The sequence below is a fragment of the Lolium rigidum genome, chromosome 1, assembly GCF_022539505.1.
Source record: "Lolium rigidum isolate FL_2022 chromosome 1, APGP_CSIRO_Lrig_0.1, whole genome shotgun sequence".
Taxonomy (NCBI): domain Eukaryota; kingdom Viridiplantae; phylum Streptophyta; class Magnoliopsida; order Poales; family Poaceae; genus Lolium; species Lolium rigidum.
This window is the reverse complement of record NC_061508.1, coordinates 61,238,458-61,251,401: the sequence shown is the minus strand read 5'-3', so window position 1 is coordinate 61,251,401 and position 12,944 is coordinate 61,238,458. Positions and strand designations below refer to the sequence as shown.

Below are 12,944 nucleotides of genomic sequence, written 5' to 3'. Positions count from 1 at the left end.
TGTTTTTGTACTCGATAATACACATGGATCCATATAGATAAATACACATTTTACTTTCATGGTATCAAGTGAAAATCCAGCAACCCCATGCAAATAAAATACTTGCAGAGCACAATACACATCAGGGCATTTCTCGTGGAGATATGAAATCATGTTTTTATTTCAGCAATATGTTTTACTTATTAGATTAGCAGATCAGTACCATCGGTTTTAAGGGCATGTGCATAACGTCCTAGTTCATGCAACAAATGAATCATCAATGTACAGAAACGTTGGAGAAAATAAAATAAATTAAAGCAAAAACCACTGACCTGCAGCAAGATGAGCATTGCATTCGGAAGTTCAGATAACAATACTATTGCGCTAAAAATGAAAAGTCCAGTAGCAATATTATTTTGAAGCGCCGAACACTATTACAGAGACAGATAGTGAGTTAGTCATTTTTCCCGGAAGTAGCACACCCTGTAGACAAATCTGAACTAAATTTGAATTGAAGATATTAACAAATAAGAGAACAGATTGACCAACATACAATAGTCTTGTGAATATTTATGAACAGTTGAAAACATTCTTTCGAACACTCATCATATTGATACAAACACCATGGTTTGGAATATACAATAAAAGGAAAGTGACCAAAGATAAGACAGTGGAAACATAATTAGAATAAAAGAGCATGAGATTCAAGGAAAGAATAAATCAATAGTCACATGTCAATTTAGATAAATCACAACAACAATTTTTTTCATAAAAGCTTCACTTCATCTCCGTAATGATACTTTTCCTAGATGGAACCATCCTTACCCTTTCCTAGATCATCAGAATCAGCATGAACAAGAACTTCTCTTCCCTTTCCCAGTATGGAACGAGGTCCGCTTAGTGAAATCTTCATGCAAGAACATAAATCAATTACCAATACAACCCTGAAGAAACATCGAGTAGTCATATAACTAACCATCTTTGTTGGTTTCTATGCTTCCCAGGTAACCCACATGTCGTCTCATCATCCGGCTATGCTCCATGTCTCTGTTAAAAAATATAAGGATTAAAATGAGGTTCTGTTAAAAAATATGTTTGATCAGCACAACATAAAGTTTCAAATAATGTACTTTCTTCAGAATTAAATCCTTATTATCTATAGAATGTGTTGTTTGCAAGAAGTTGCACAAGATACCTCGATGTAGCTTAGTAATAAATAATTTTTTTATTACTTAATGAAACAGTTATCACAGCTCGAAGGATTAGTAACACAAAATAAGGCAAGAGACCGGAATCTAAATTCTACCAATGCACTAAACTGCAATATCGTGTGAACAAAATCTATGGTAGTTCGACATTGGCATGGGAGAGAACCATGTCTATGGCATAGGAGTGTTGTACATGAGTGGTGGTCTGCTCTGGTTTGTTATAGGTAGGACTCCGATATTCTCCGGGTCCTTGTCCCATAGTTCTATGATGTTTCCGTACTCCAACACTACAAATTATTTTCAATCAAGCGGGAGGAAATACACGAGCCTGCTAGAGGTAGAAATAAGCATTACGGCACATGTATAAAACAACAACATGATTACTGAAAGAGAGAGAAAATAGGATGTAAACAATTAATCATTTTTCCTCTAGAAGTCCTAAATATACCAAGTACAGAAGCATAAGAAATTATACAAATTTTCAATGTGATCAATAAACTAAAGAAATGTACAGTAAAAGTAGCTTTTTAGGTGAGAGAACCATGCCAGCAGGGACTCTTGCGACAAAGCTTCCCATTGTTGGCCCATTTACTCCCATGTATTTTTCATGTGAAGTATTGGTAGAAAATGCTTTTGTATTTATCATGCAAGTACAAGCTTAACATCTCCAATTTTATATTAAATTGCTGGCTTGCTAGATAAAACCATCCAGACTACTACTCAACAATCTTTTAAGCTACTAAATTAAAAGACTGAATATTACCTGAAGCTGTATCAAAGAGTCTGAACGAAATAGCACAATATGCACTGATCGTAAGAGGGAGGGAAATGGAAATGGGACCAAAATGCCAGAAGAGGAAAAAACATGCATGACCAAGTAGCTATAATCTCACCAAGAGTATGATAACCATTCAATGAGCATCTGGCTGAACCTATGCATGCAGCTATATCAAGACACAAGAAAGGTTAGTCATTTGATATACAAATAAGCGGGTGGGAAGCAAAACATTGGCATTCTAATTAGCATGGAAAAAAACCATCCCATTGTGCTATTTGCTGCTGAATGAGCGTACTGTTTTCTCAGTAAAAATGAGTTTATTGTCATACTGAAGAGAGAACCATTCCCAACAGCAATGGTGGCATCGTAAAAGTCCCAAGTTAGTGAGAAGAAGAGCGTCTCAGCAAATACATACCCTGTTATGATTTTTTTATTTTCTTTAATCCTGGGCATCTCCCTCTCCCAATACCTTTGTGAAAATAACCTGCTACGGATAATACAACATACGCTCGTATTTACCTTGAAATATATTAAGGGGTAAATATTGCAATAGCACAATATGCACTGATCGTAACTGTAACTATGAAAAAGCAAGCTTTAGCTCCCACTTAACGCTATTTTTTGACATTAGGCAACCATGTTTGCATCAGTACTTAATAGGTATAGCAGTAAAAATAAGCCATCAAAAATCCGAAGAGAGTACATGTTGTTAGCAAAAAGAGGTGCATAAGAATTATCATTGTTCTCAAAGAGATCCAAAGAGAGTACATGCTCCCACAATTAATCATCAGTGGAGAACGCTTCTAAATTCTAACCAATTCTACACGATATCATTCAGTTGGATGTTTATCACTTTACTAACCTGTTTGCTTATTAGGTAGAGATCCCCAATAAAGTTCAATGGAAATCTGCATATTCATAAACAAAATGTAAGAGAGCCAGACCTACAATTCCTAATATCCGGAGAAAGAAGGGATATATATTTAGTGACATAAAAAGAACAAGTTCTAGTGATACATTAAATTTATGAGGCATCTTCAAGATTTTCTTACCGAGACAGAACGAACTATATAAAATTGTGGGGCATTGAAAATATTTTTTCCCTAAAAAAACCCCCACATAGCAGCAACAATTCTAGCACACACAACCAAGAATATGTGAAAAAGACTGAAATCATGCTTCTACTATGCCTGTCACATTTCGGTCTGCTCAGGTTAGAGTAAGACTAAACTAAGCCTCATTAGAGTAAGACTGAAATCATACTTGTCAGTCACAACCAAGCATATCTAATGTTTTCGAGCACTGTATCGACACCTACAAATTTCCAGCTTGTGTATGGGAAAATAAAAATGAAGAACATACATGTAACGTACAGAAAATGAGCAGAGCTCTTGGTTGTTCTACATGCATGTAACACGGAGAAATTTAGCAGATAGAGGAACAAAAGCCTTTGCTTCCCTCACCTCTCCTGGAGATCCAACCGACAAATTCACATCTGTGTGCGACTGAGGATGCATTAGGGTACCCAACCAAAAAAACGCCAGATTAGAGCCCTTCTTGCCCTACGGGCAAACGGCAAACCCCCTGGCTGATATGTACAGAAGACACACAGTTTTAAATGCAACATGCAGAAACTGCTCAAAGAAGGTCAGCAAATGCCGCACTGAACAATATCAAAGCAAGAATAAAAAAGTTAAACATTATAGAACGATCATGAAAATGAGCGAAAAGATAAGAGACTAAAATTGTAAACAGCTTGATCGACAAACCTGGATAGTCGATAGGTTGCAAATACACCACCGAAAGGTAGCTTGCAATCTGCAAGTACAAATATGGATAAAGTTAGCACAGCCAAAGTCCCTAAACTGGAAAGAAAAATTCGGCACAACTGAATACATATCAATTGCTTGCTGGCTGGCATTATTTTAGATAGTGGATTGTATGACACATCCAAAATAAAAAGCAATAAGTAGGAGAATGAAACCAATATGAATTGAAATATTTGTTTTCCTCCTGTCTAGTAGCATAGATCATTAGAAAGCTCGAGACTGAAAAAGGAAACCATTCAATCATTAGAGTAAGGTTAAAGTGTGTCAGACAATATACAAGAAATAATTTAATTGAGTGATATAACTTTATTCCAACTAAAATCGAAGGCATAATATAGGTCCATATATTTGCTAACCAGTACTTAAGATGGTCAACCAAACAACTCAGTTTTAATTCTTTATCTTTCAACCAAGAAAATCGAAGAATATGAAACACAATATGAGAACAACCGGTTTGGAATTTTGTCAAACACCTTGTAGGCATATATACATAGAATCTGCTAGTTCGTCCATTGAATAGGTTTATTTTGGCACATAACTATCATTGGCTAGCGGGGCACTGCTAGTCACATAATTGATAGGGGTGATACAATATATATGCAAGTCATGGTTGGATGTAGCTAAATTCTAGAAAAAGTAAAATATTGAGTAGAATATATTACATGGATTAATCCTTATGTGCAACCATATTGCCTTTTCGCCGAACACCTTCTAGGCACAAATTATAAAGAGCTGAACAAACAAAGGTGAGAGGGATAAGATCAAAAGAGATAGGGCGAGGAGAAGACAAATCAGTAGGGAAAATAGCACCCAAGGACATGGGAAAACACATGCCCTAGCTAGAGCCAAACTTGTGCTGAATCAACATCTAGTGAATGGCTCCGTACATGATGTGCTTCTCTCTCCATACAGGATGAGGCGTCGCGGTGGTGGGGCAGAGACAGCCCGACCGTTGGCCGCCAGCTGCAGGCAGAGAGGACAGGGATGGAAGCAGATTCTCGTATACAACTTCCCCACTTGCTCCTCCACATGGAGGAACGTCTCCTCATGCATGGCGCACTGCTCACCTTTTCCCCTCCCTGGTCCATCCATAGAGAAGACTGGTAGAGGAGAAAGGACCGGAGTGGAGGTGGAAGGGATTGGATTAGAGATTTAGGGGAGAGGGGAAGAGGCGTTCGGCAGCCATGGCATCAAGATAGAGGAGGCAGAGCTCAACACGGACAAGCACAACAGCAACCTAGGGCTGAGGATCGTGGAGAGAAAGAAATTGGGAAGAGACCGACCTCGGTCGCGGGGGCTGAGATTGGCGTTTGGGCATGAGAGAAGGAGACGGGTGGGTGGCCAGAGAGGCGGAGCGGCGCCGCCAGTCGCGGAACGAGAAGGACACGGGGATTGGGGGGAGAAGCACGCGAGGCGATTGGGTGGACCGGCTAGGGTTTGGGCTGCTAATTTTATACCCACGGTGAAAAGGAGCAAGCAGCTACGATTCGTTGGAGGCTAATCTACCGGCCAGGTAAATCTGATTTACCTGAGTGCTTGATGAGGGTGTAGCAATTATAACTTTAGATGACTAACGGGTCCAATGCGCTAGGAACCACACCAAGCTCAACAATGAACCTCTTCATCCATACCGCTTCCGATGAAGCCTCTGAAGCCGCTATATATTCAGATTCTGTTGAAGATTTTGCCACCGTGCACTCGCTTGGAACTGCTCCAGCTTATCGCCGCACCATTCAATATAAACACGTACCCAGACTGAGACTTAGAGTCATCAGGATTGGTGTTCCAACTTGCATCGGTGTAACTGGTTACAACGAGCTCTTGGTCACCGCCATAACAAAGAAACATATCCTTAGTCCTTTTAAAGTACTTCAGGATATTCTTGACCGCTGTCCAGTGTTCAATTCCTGGATCACTTTGATATCTGCTGGTCAAACTAACAGCATGTGCGATATCCGGTCTGGTACACAGCATGGCATACATGAGAGAGCCTACTGCCGAAGCATAGGGGATCTTGCTCATCCTCTCTCTTTCATCTGCCGTAGCCGGACCTTGAGTCTTACTCAAGACCTTACCTGGCAACATTGGCAAGAACCCTTTCTTTCTTTCATCCATTCTAAACTTCTTTAGAATCTTGTCCAGGTATGTACTCTGTGAAAGGCCTATTAGGCGTCTTGATCTATCTCTATAAATCTTGATGCCTAAAATGTACGCTGCTTCACCAAGGTCTTTCATTGAAAAACACTTATTCAAATAACCTTTAACGCTGCTTAATAGTTCTATATCATTCCCAATCAATAATATGTCATCTACATATAATATCAGGAACGCTACAGAACTCCCACTCACTTTCTTGTAAATACAGGCTGATGTCTACGGATGCTTCTATTCTTGTAGACAGTGTTGGGCCTCCAAGAGCAGAGGTTTGTAGAACAGCAGCAAGTTTCCCTTAAGTGGATCACCCAAGGTTTATCGAACTCAGGGAGGAAGAGGTCAAAGATATCCCTCTCATGCAACCCCGCAACCACAAAGCAAGAAGTCTCTTGTGTCCCCAACACACCTAATAGGTGCACTAGTTCGGCGAAGAGATAGTGAAATACAAGTGGTATGAATGAATATGAGCAGTAGTAACGGCGCCGTAAAAGTGCTTGTCGGCGTGCGATTGATGGTAGTAATATTGCAGGAAGTATAGATGCGATAAAACAAGTAAACAAGCAGCGATAGCGATATTTAGGAACAAGGCCTAGGGATCATACTTTCACTAGTGGACACTCTCAACATTGATCACATAGCAAAATAAATAGATAGATGCTAGACTCTACACCCTCTTGTTGGATGATGAACACCACTAACTGTGTAGGATTACACGAACCCTCAATGCCGGAGTTAACAAGCTCCACAATATTCAATGTTCATATTTAAATAACCTTAGAGTGCATAACAGATCAACATAACCAAACCAAGTACTAACATAGCATGCACACCGTCACCTTCACACTACGAAAGGAGGAATAGATCACATCAATACTATCATAGCAATAGTTAACTTCATAATCTACAAGAGATCACAATCATAGCCTACGCCAAGTACTACACGATGCACACACTCGTCACCATTACACCGTGCGGGAGGAATAAACTACTTTAATAACATCACTAGAGTAGCACACGGATAAATTGTGATACAAAACACATTGCAATCATAAAGAGATATAAATAAGCACTTCACTATGCTACTCTGAATTACTCTCTGGCAAGATAACGAACACTAATTCATCATGTAGGCAAACCTTAAAGATGCATTCCCAAGTACTAATGAACACCCCACGCTGTCACTTTGAGCATTCACAGGAGGTACTAACACACCACAATTTCATAGAGACATCCAACTCAAATCATAACTCGGTGAATAAGTATTCTGTGAAATATAGCCTAAGAGACCCACACGGTGCACACACTCGTCACCTTTACACACGTGGGACAAGGAGTCTCCGGAGATCACATAAGTAAAATCCACTTGACTAGCATAATGACATCTAGATTACAAGCATCATCATATGAATCTCAATCATGTAAGGCAGCTCATGAGATTATTGTATTGAAGTACATAGGAGAGAGATGAACCACATAGCTACCGGTATAGCCCCGAGCCTCGATGGAGAACTACTCCCTCCTCATGGGAGACAGCAGCGTTGATGAAGATGGCGGTGGTGCCGATGGAGAAGCCTTCCGGGGGCACTTCCCCGTCCTGGAGGCGTGCCGGAACAGAGACTCCTGTCCCCCAGATCTTGGCTTCGCGATGGCGGCGGCTCTGGAAGGTTTTCTCTGGTTTCGTCGAACGTGGTAGGGTTTTCGCGACGGAGACTTTAAGTAGGCGGAAGGGCAAGGTCGGTGGAGTCCTGGTGGGGCCACACACTAGGCCGGCGCGGCCAGGGCTTGGGCCGCGCCGTCCTATTGTGTCCCCACCTCGTGGCCCCACTTCGTTTCCCCTTCGGACTTCTGGAAGCTTTGTGGAAAAATAGGACCCTGGGCGTTGATTTCGTCCGATTCCGAGAATATTTCCTTACTAGGATTTCTGAAACCAAAAACAGCAGAAAACAAGAATCGGCCCTTCGGCATCTCGTCAATAGGTTAGTTCCGGAAAACGCATAATAATGACATAAAGTATGCATAAAACATGTAGATATCATCAATAATGTGGCATGGAACATAAGAAATTATCGATACGTCGGAGACGTATCAGCATCCCCAAGCTTAGTTCTCGCTCGTCCCGAGCAGGTAAACGATAACAAAGATAATTTCTGGAGTGACATGCCATCATAACCTTGATCATACTATTGTAAGCATATGTAATGAATGCAGCGATCAAAACAATGGTAATGACATGAGTAAACAAATGAATCATAAAGCAAAGACTTTTCATGAATAGTACTTTCAAGACAAGCATCAATAAGTCTTGCATAAGAGTTAACTCATAAAGCAATAATTCAAAGTAAAAGGTATTGAAGCAACACAAAGGAAGATTAAGTTTCAGCGGTTGCTTTCAAATTATAACATGTATATCTCATGGATAGTTGTCAATGCAAAGTAATATAACAAGTGCAATATGCAAGTATGTAGGAATCAATGCACAGTTCACACAAGTGTTTGCTTCTTGAGATGGAGAGAAATAGGTGAACTGACTCAACATAAAAGGTAAAAGAATGGTCCTTCAAAGAGGAAAGCATCGATTGCTATATTTGTGCTAGAGCTTTTATTTTGAAAACATGAAACAATTTTGTCAACGGTAGTAATAAAGCATATGTGTTATGTAAATTATATCTTACAAGTTGCAAGCCTCATGCATAGTATACTAGTAGTGCCCGCACCTTGTCCTAATTAGCTTGGATTAACACGGATTATCATTGCATGACATATGTTTCAACCAAGTGTCACAAAGGGGTACCTCTATGCCGCCTCGTACAAGGGTCTAAGGAGAAAGTTCGCATTGGATTTCTCGCTTTTGATCATTCTTCAACTTAGACACCCATACCGGGACAACATAGACAACAGATAATGGACTCCTCTTTTAATGCTTAAGCATTCAACGAGTTAATATTCTCATAAGAGATTGAGGTTTTATGTCCAAACTGAAACTTCCACCATGATTCATGGCTTTAGTTAGCGGCCCAATGTTCTTCTCTAACAGTATGCATACTCAAACCATTTGATTGTGAAAACCGCCCTTACTTCAGACAAGACGAACATGCGTAGCAACTCACATGATATTCAACAAAGAGTTGATGGCGTCCCCAGGAGCATGGTTATCGCACAACAAGCAACTTAATAAGAGATAAAGTGCATAAGTACATATTCAATACCACAATAGTTTTTAAGGCTATTTTGTCCCATGAGCTATATATTGCAAAGGCGAATGATGGAAATTTAAAGGTAGCACTCAAGCAATTTACTTTGGAATGGCGGAGAAATACCATGTAGTAGGTAGGTATGGTGGACACAAATGGCATAGTGGTTGGCTCAAGGATTTTGGATGCATGAGAAGTATTCCCTCTCGATACAAGGCTTAGGCTAGCAAGGTTATTTGAAACAAACACAAGGATGAACCGGTGCAGCAAAACTCACATAAAAGGCATATTGTAAACATTATAAGACTCTACACCGTCCTCCTTGTTGTTCAAACTCTTTACTAGAAATTATCTAGACCTTAGAGAGACCAATTATGCAAACCAAATTTTAGCAAGCTCTATGTATTTCTTCATTAATAGGTGCAAAGTATATGATGCAAGAGCTTAAACATGAGCACAAAAATTGCCAAGTATCACATTATCCAAGACATTTTACCAATTACTACATGTAGCATTTTCCGTTTCCAACCATATAACAATGAACGAAGCAGTTTCAACCTTCGCCATGAACATTAAAAGTAAAGCTATGAACACATGTGTTCATATGCAACAGCGGAGCGTGTCTCTCTCCCACACAAGCATGTATTTATTCAGAGAATGAAAATAATAAAACGAAAAGAAAAGCACACAGACGCTCCAAGTAAAGTACATAATATGTGACAGAATAAAAATATAGTTTCAAGAAAAGAAACCTGATAAATTGTTGATGAAGAAGGGGATGCCTTGGGCATCCCCAAGCTTAGACGCTTGAGTCTTCTTGAAATATGCAGGGATGAACCTGTTGACTGCCAAAACCCACCGGCGGGCAGCGGCCTTGTCAACACCGTAGAGCCGGGAAGAGCCTAGAGCTGCGGCTGGCTGAGACCCCTCCGAGCGACGGCCCGCAATGCTCTTCTGGTCACACGCGGCGATGCGAAGTGCAAGGGCGTGCCACCTGACCTATACCTGGTCGGGAAGGTGATGGGGATGCCTCGCTTAGTTTCCTGCAGGGCATACATGTAAACATTAAATACGAGCCTCGATCGGCTCTCGGGTTATCCCGTGAATCGGCTCAAAGAGCCGATCCACCCATGATTCGTACGGGGTGCACGAATACTTGGTGGTCCTGCTTGATCAAGATGAAGCTAATGAGATCTACGACGATTTAGGGTTTTCACCGCATAATCGGATCATCCTACTCCAGGTTGGGCCTCGCGGCCACGCACGGTGCTCGTAAGCCGATCCTAAACAAGGCCTAAAAACCAACATGAAGTTGATCCTCGGAACATCCCGTTTAGGACTTGCGAACGCCACCCTACGTGCCACTCGGATCCTCCCCCTTTGTAAGGCCTAACTATTGCGGATATTAAACTAATCCTTGTAGAACAAGGAGCAATCGTAACGGATCAGATCTACTAAATAATGATCAAGCGGGTGCCGCCCCCACACCTGAGATAGGCGTGAGGGCGGCTAGATATGCAAGGGTTGCACTACGTAAGCATGCTTAAACGAAGAACAATGCTAACCCTAACACATCTAATGATAACTACGTTGCTCGCCATCAAAAGCGCTTCGATGACGAGCAACGCATGAACAACGTGGGGCTTGTGCTGCCTAGATCGCAAGATGCGATCTAGGCAGCATGTCGCTTACCCGATAGAAACCCTCGAGACGAAGGAGTTGGCGATGCGCCGAGATTGGTTTGTTTTGGGGTTGAACGTGAGTTGTTGTTTATTCCATAAACCCTAGGTACATATTTATAGTCCAGGGGACTTTCTAATGAGGGCGTGCACTAAACCGTGCACGAGTAAGATTCTATCTCTAAACTAAAATACGATCTAATATGTTACAGATACACGGGCAATTAAGCCCAACTTGGTATAAAAGGCCGATCCACGTATTCCTTCTATATATATATATCTTCAGACCATCTTGATCGCGGCCCACCTCTGACTTGGTCAAATTCTGGTGATAACAGAACCACCGGGGCATCCCCAAGCTTAGACTCTTCACTCTTCTTGATCATAGTATATCATCCTCCTCTCTTGACCCTTGAAAACTTCCTCCACACCAAACTCAAAATAACTCATTAGAGGGTTAGTGCATAATCAAAAACTCACATGTTCAGAGGTGACACAATCATTCTTAACACTTCTGGACATTGCCCAAAGCTACTGGAAGTCAATGGAACAAAGAAATCCATCCAACACAGCAAAACAGGCAATGCGAAATAAAAGGCAGAATCTGTCAAAACAGAACAGTCCGTAAAGACGAATTTTAAAGTGGCACCAGACTTGCTCAGATGAAAATGCTCAAATTGAATGAAAGTTGCGTACATATCTGAGGATCACGCACGTAAATTGGCAGATATTTATGAGTTACCTACAGAGAGGCAGATCGAAATTCGTGACAGCAAGAAATCTGTTTCTGCGCAGCAATCCAAATCTAATATTGACTTTACTATCAAAGACTTTACTTGGCACAACAAATGCAATAAAATAAGATAAGGAGAGGTTGCTACAGTAGTAACAACTTCCAAGACACAAATATAAAACAAAGCTACTGTAGCAAAATAAACACATGGGTTATCTCCCAAGAAGTTCTTTCTTTATAGCCATTAAGATGGGCTCAGTAATTTCAATGATGCACTCGCAAGAAATAAGAGTTGAGGTAAAAGAGAGCATCAAAAAGCAAATTCAAAACACATTTAAGCCTAACATGCTTCCTATGCATAGGAATCTTGTAAATAAACAAGTTCATGAAGAGCAAAGTAACAAGCATAGGAAGATAAAACCAGTGTAACTTCAAAAATTTCAGCATATAGAGAGGTGTTTTAGTAACATGAAAATTTCTACAACCATATTTTACTCTCTCATAATAACTTTCAGAGGCATCATGAACAAACTCAACAATATAAGTATCACATAAAGCATTCTTATCATGAGTCTCATGCATAAAATTATTACTCTCCACATAAGCATAATCAATTTTATTAGTTGTAGTGGGAGAAAATTCAACAAAGTAGCTATCATTATTATTCCCGTCATCAAATATAGGAGGCAAAGTATCATCAAAGTAAATTTTCTCCTCAATGCTTGGGAGACTAAAAATATCATGCTCATCCAAGCCAGCTTCCCCAAGCTTAGAATTTTCCATATCATTAGCAACAATGGTGTTCAAAGCGTTCATACTAATATGTTCCATAGGTTTTTTAATTTTCGCATCAAACCATCCATGTCTTAAATCAGGAAATAGAATAAGAAGCTCATTGTTGTCCATTATGCCTAACTAGTGTAAACAAGAAACAAAAAGATGCAATTGCAGGATCTAAAGGAAATAGCTTCGAGCAAACAACAACGGCAACAGAAAAGTACTTAGTTACCTGGGACCGGAGTATGAGTGCCTTTTACCTTTCCTCCCGGCAACGGCGCCTGGAAAAGTGCTTGATGTCTACGGTGCTTCTATTCTTGTAGACAGTGTTGGGCCTCCAAGAGCAGAGGTTTGTAGAACAGCAGCAAGTTTCCCTTAAGTGGATCACCCAAGGTTTATCGAACTCGGGGAGGAAGAGGTCAAAGATATCCCTCTCATGCAACCACTGCAACCACAAAGCAAGAAGTCTCTTGTGTCCCCAACACACCTAATAGGTGCACTAGTTCGGCGAAGAGATAGTGAAATACAAGTGGTATGAATGAATATGAGCAGTAGTAACGGCGCCAAAAAAGTGCTTGCTGGCGTGCAGTTGATGGTAGAAATATTGCAGGAAGTA

General features: G+C 40.6%; 1 long non-coding RNA gene across 1 annotated transcript; it reads right to left on the bottom strand.

The window, feature by feature from the left end:
* Positions 1 to 661: 661 nt before the first annotated feature.
* On the bottom strand, positions 662 to 2,674 carry LOC124674036. The gene is made up of 4 exons (XR_006992915.1): positions 2,381 to 2,674; positions 2,081 to 2,131; positions 956 to 1,026; positions 662 to 886 (listed from the first exon to the last, which is right to left on the bottom strand). It is a non-coding gene; the product is annotated as an uncharacterized LOC124674036 (long non-coding RNA).
* Positions 2,675 to 12,944: the final 10,270 nt, after the last annotated feature.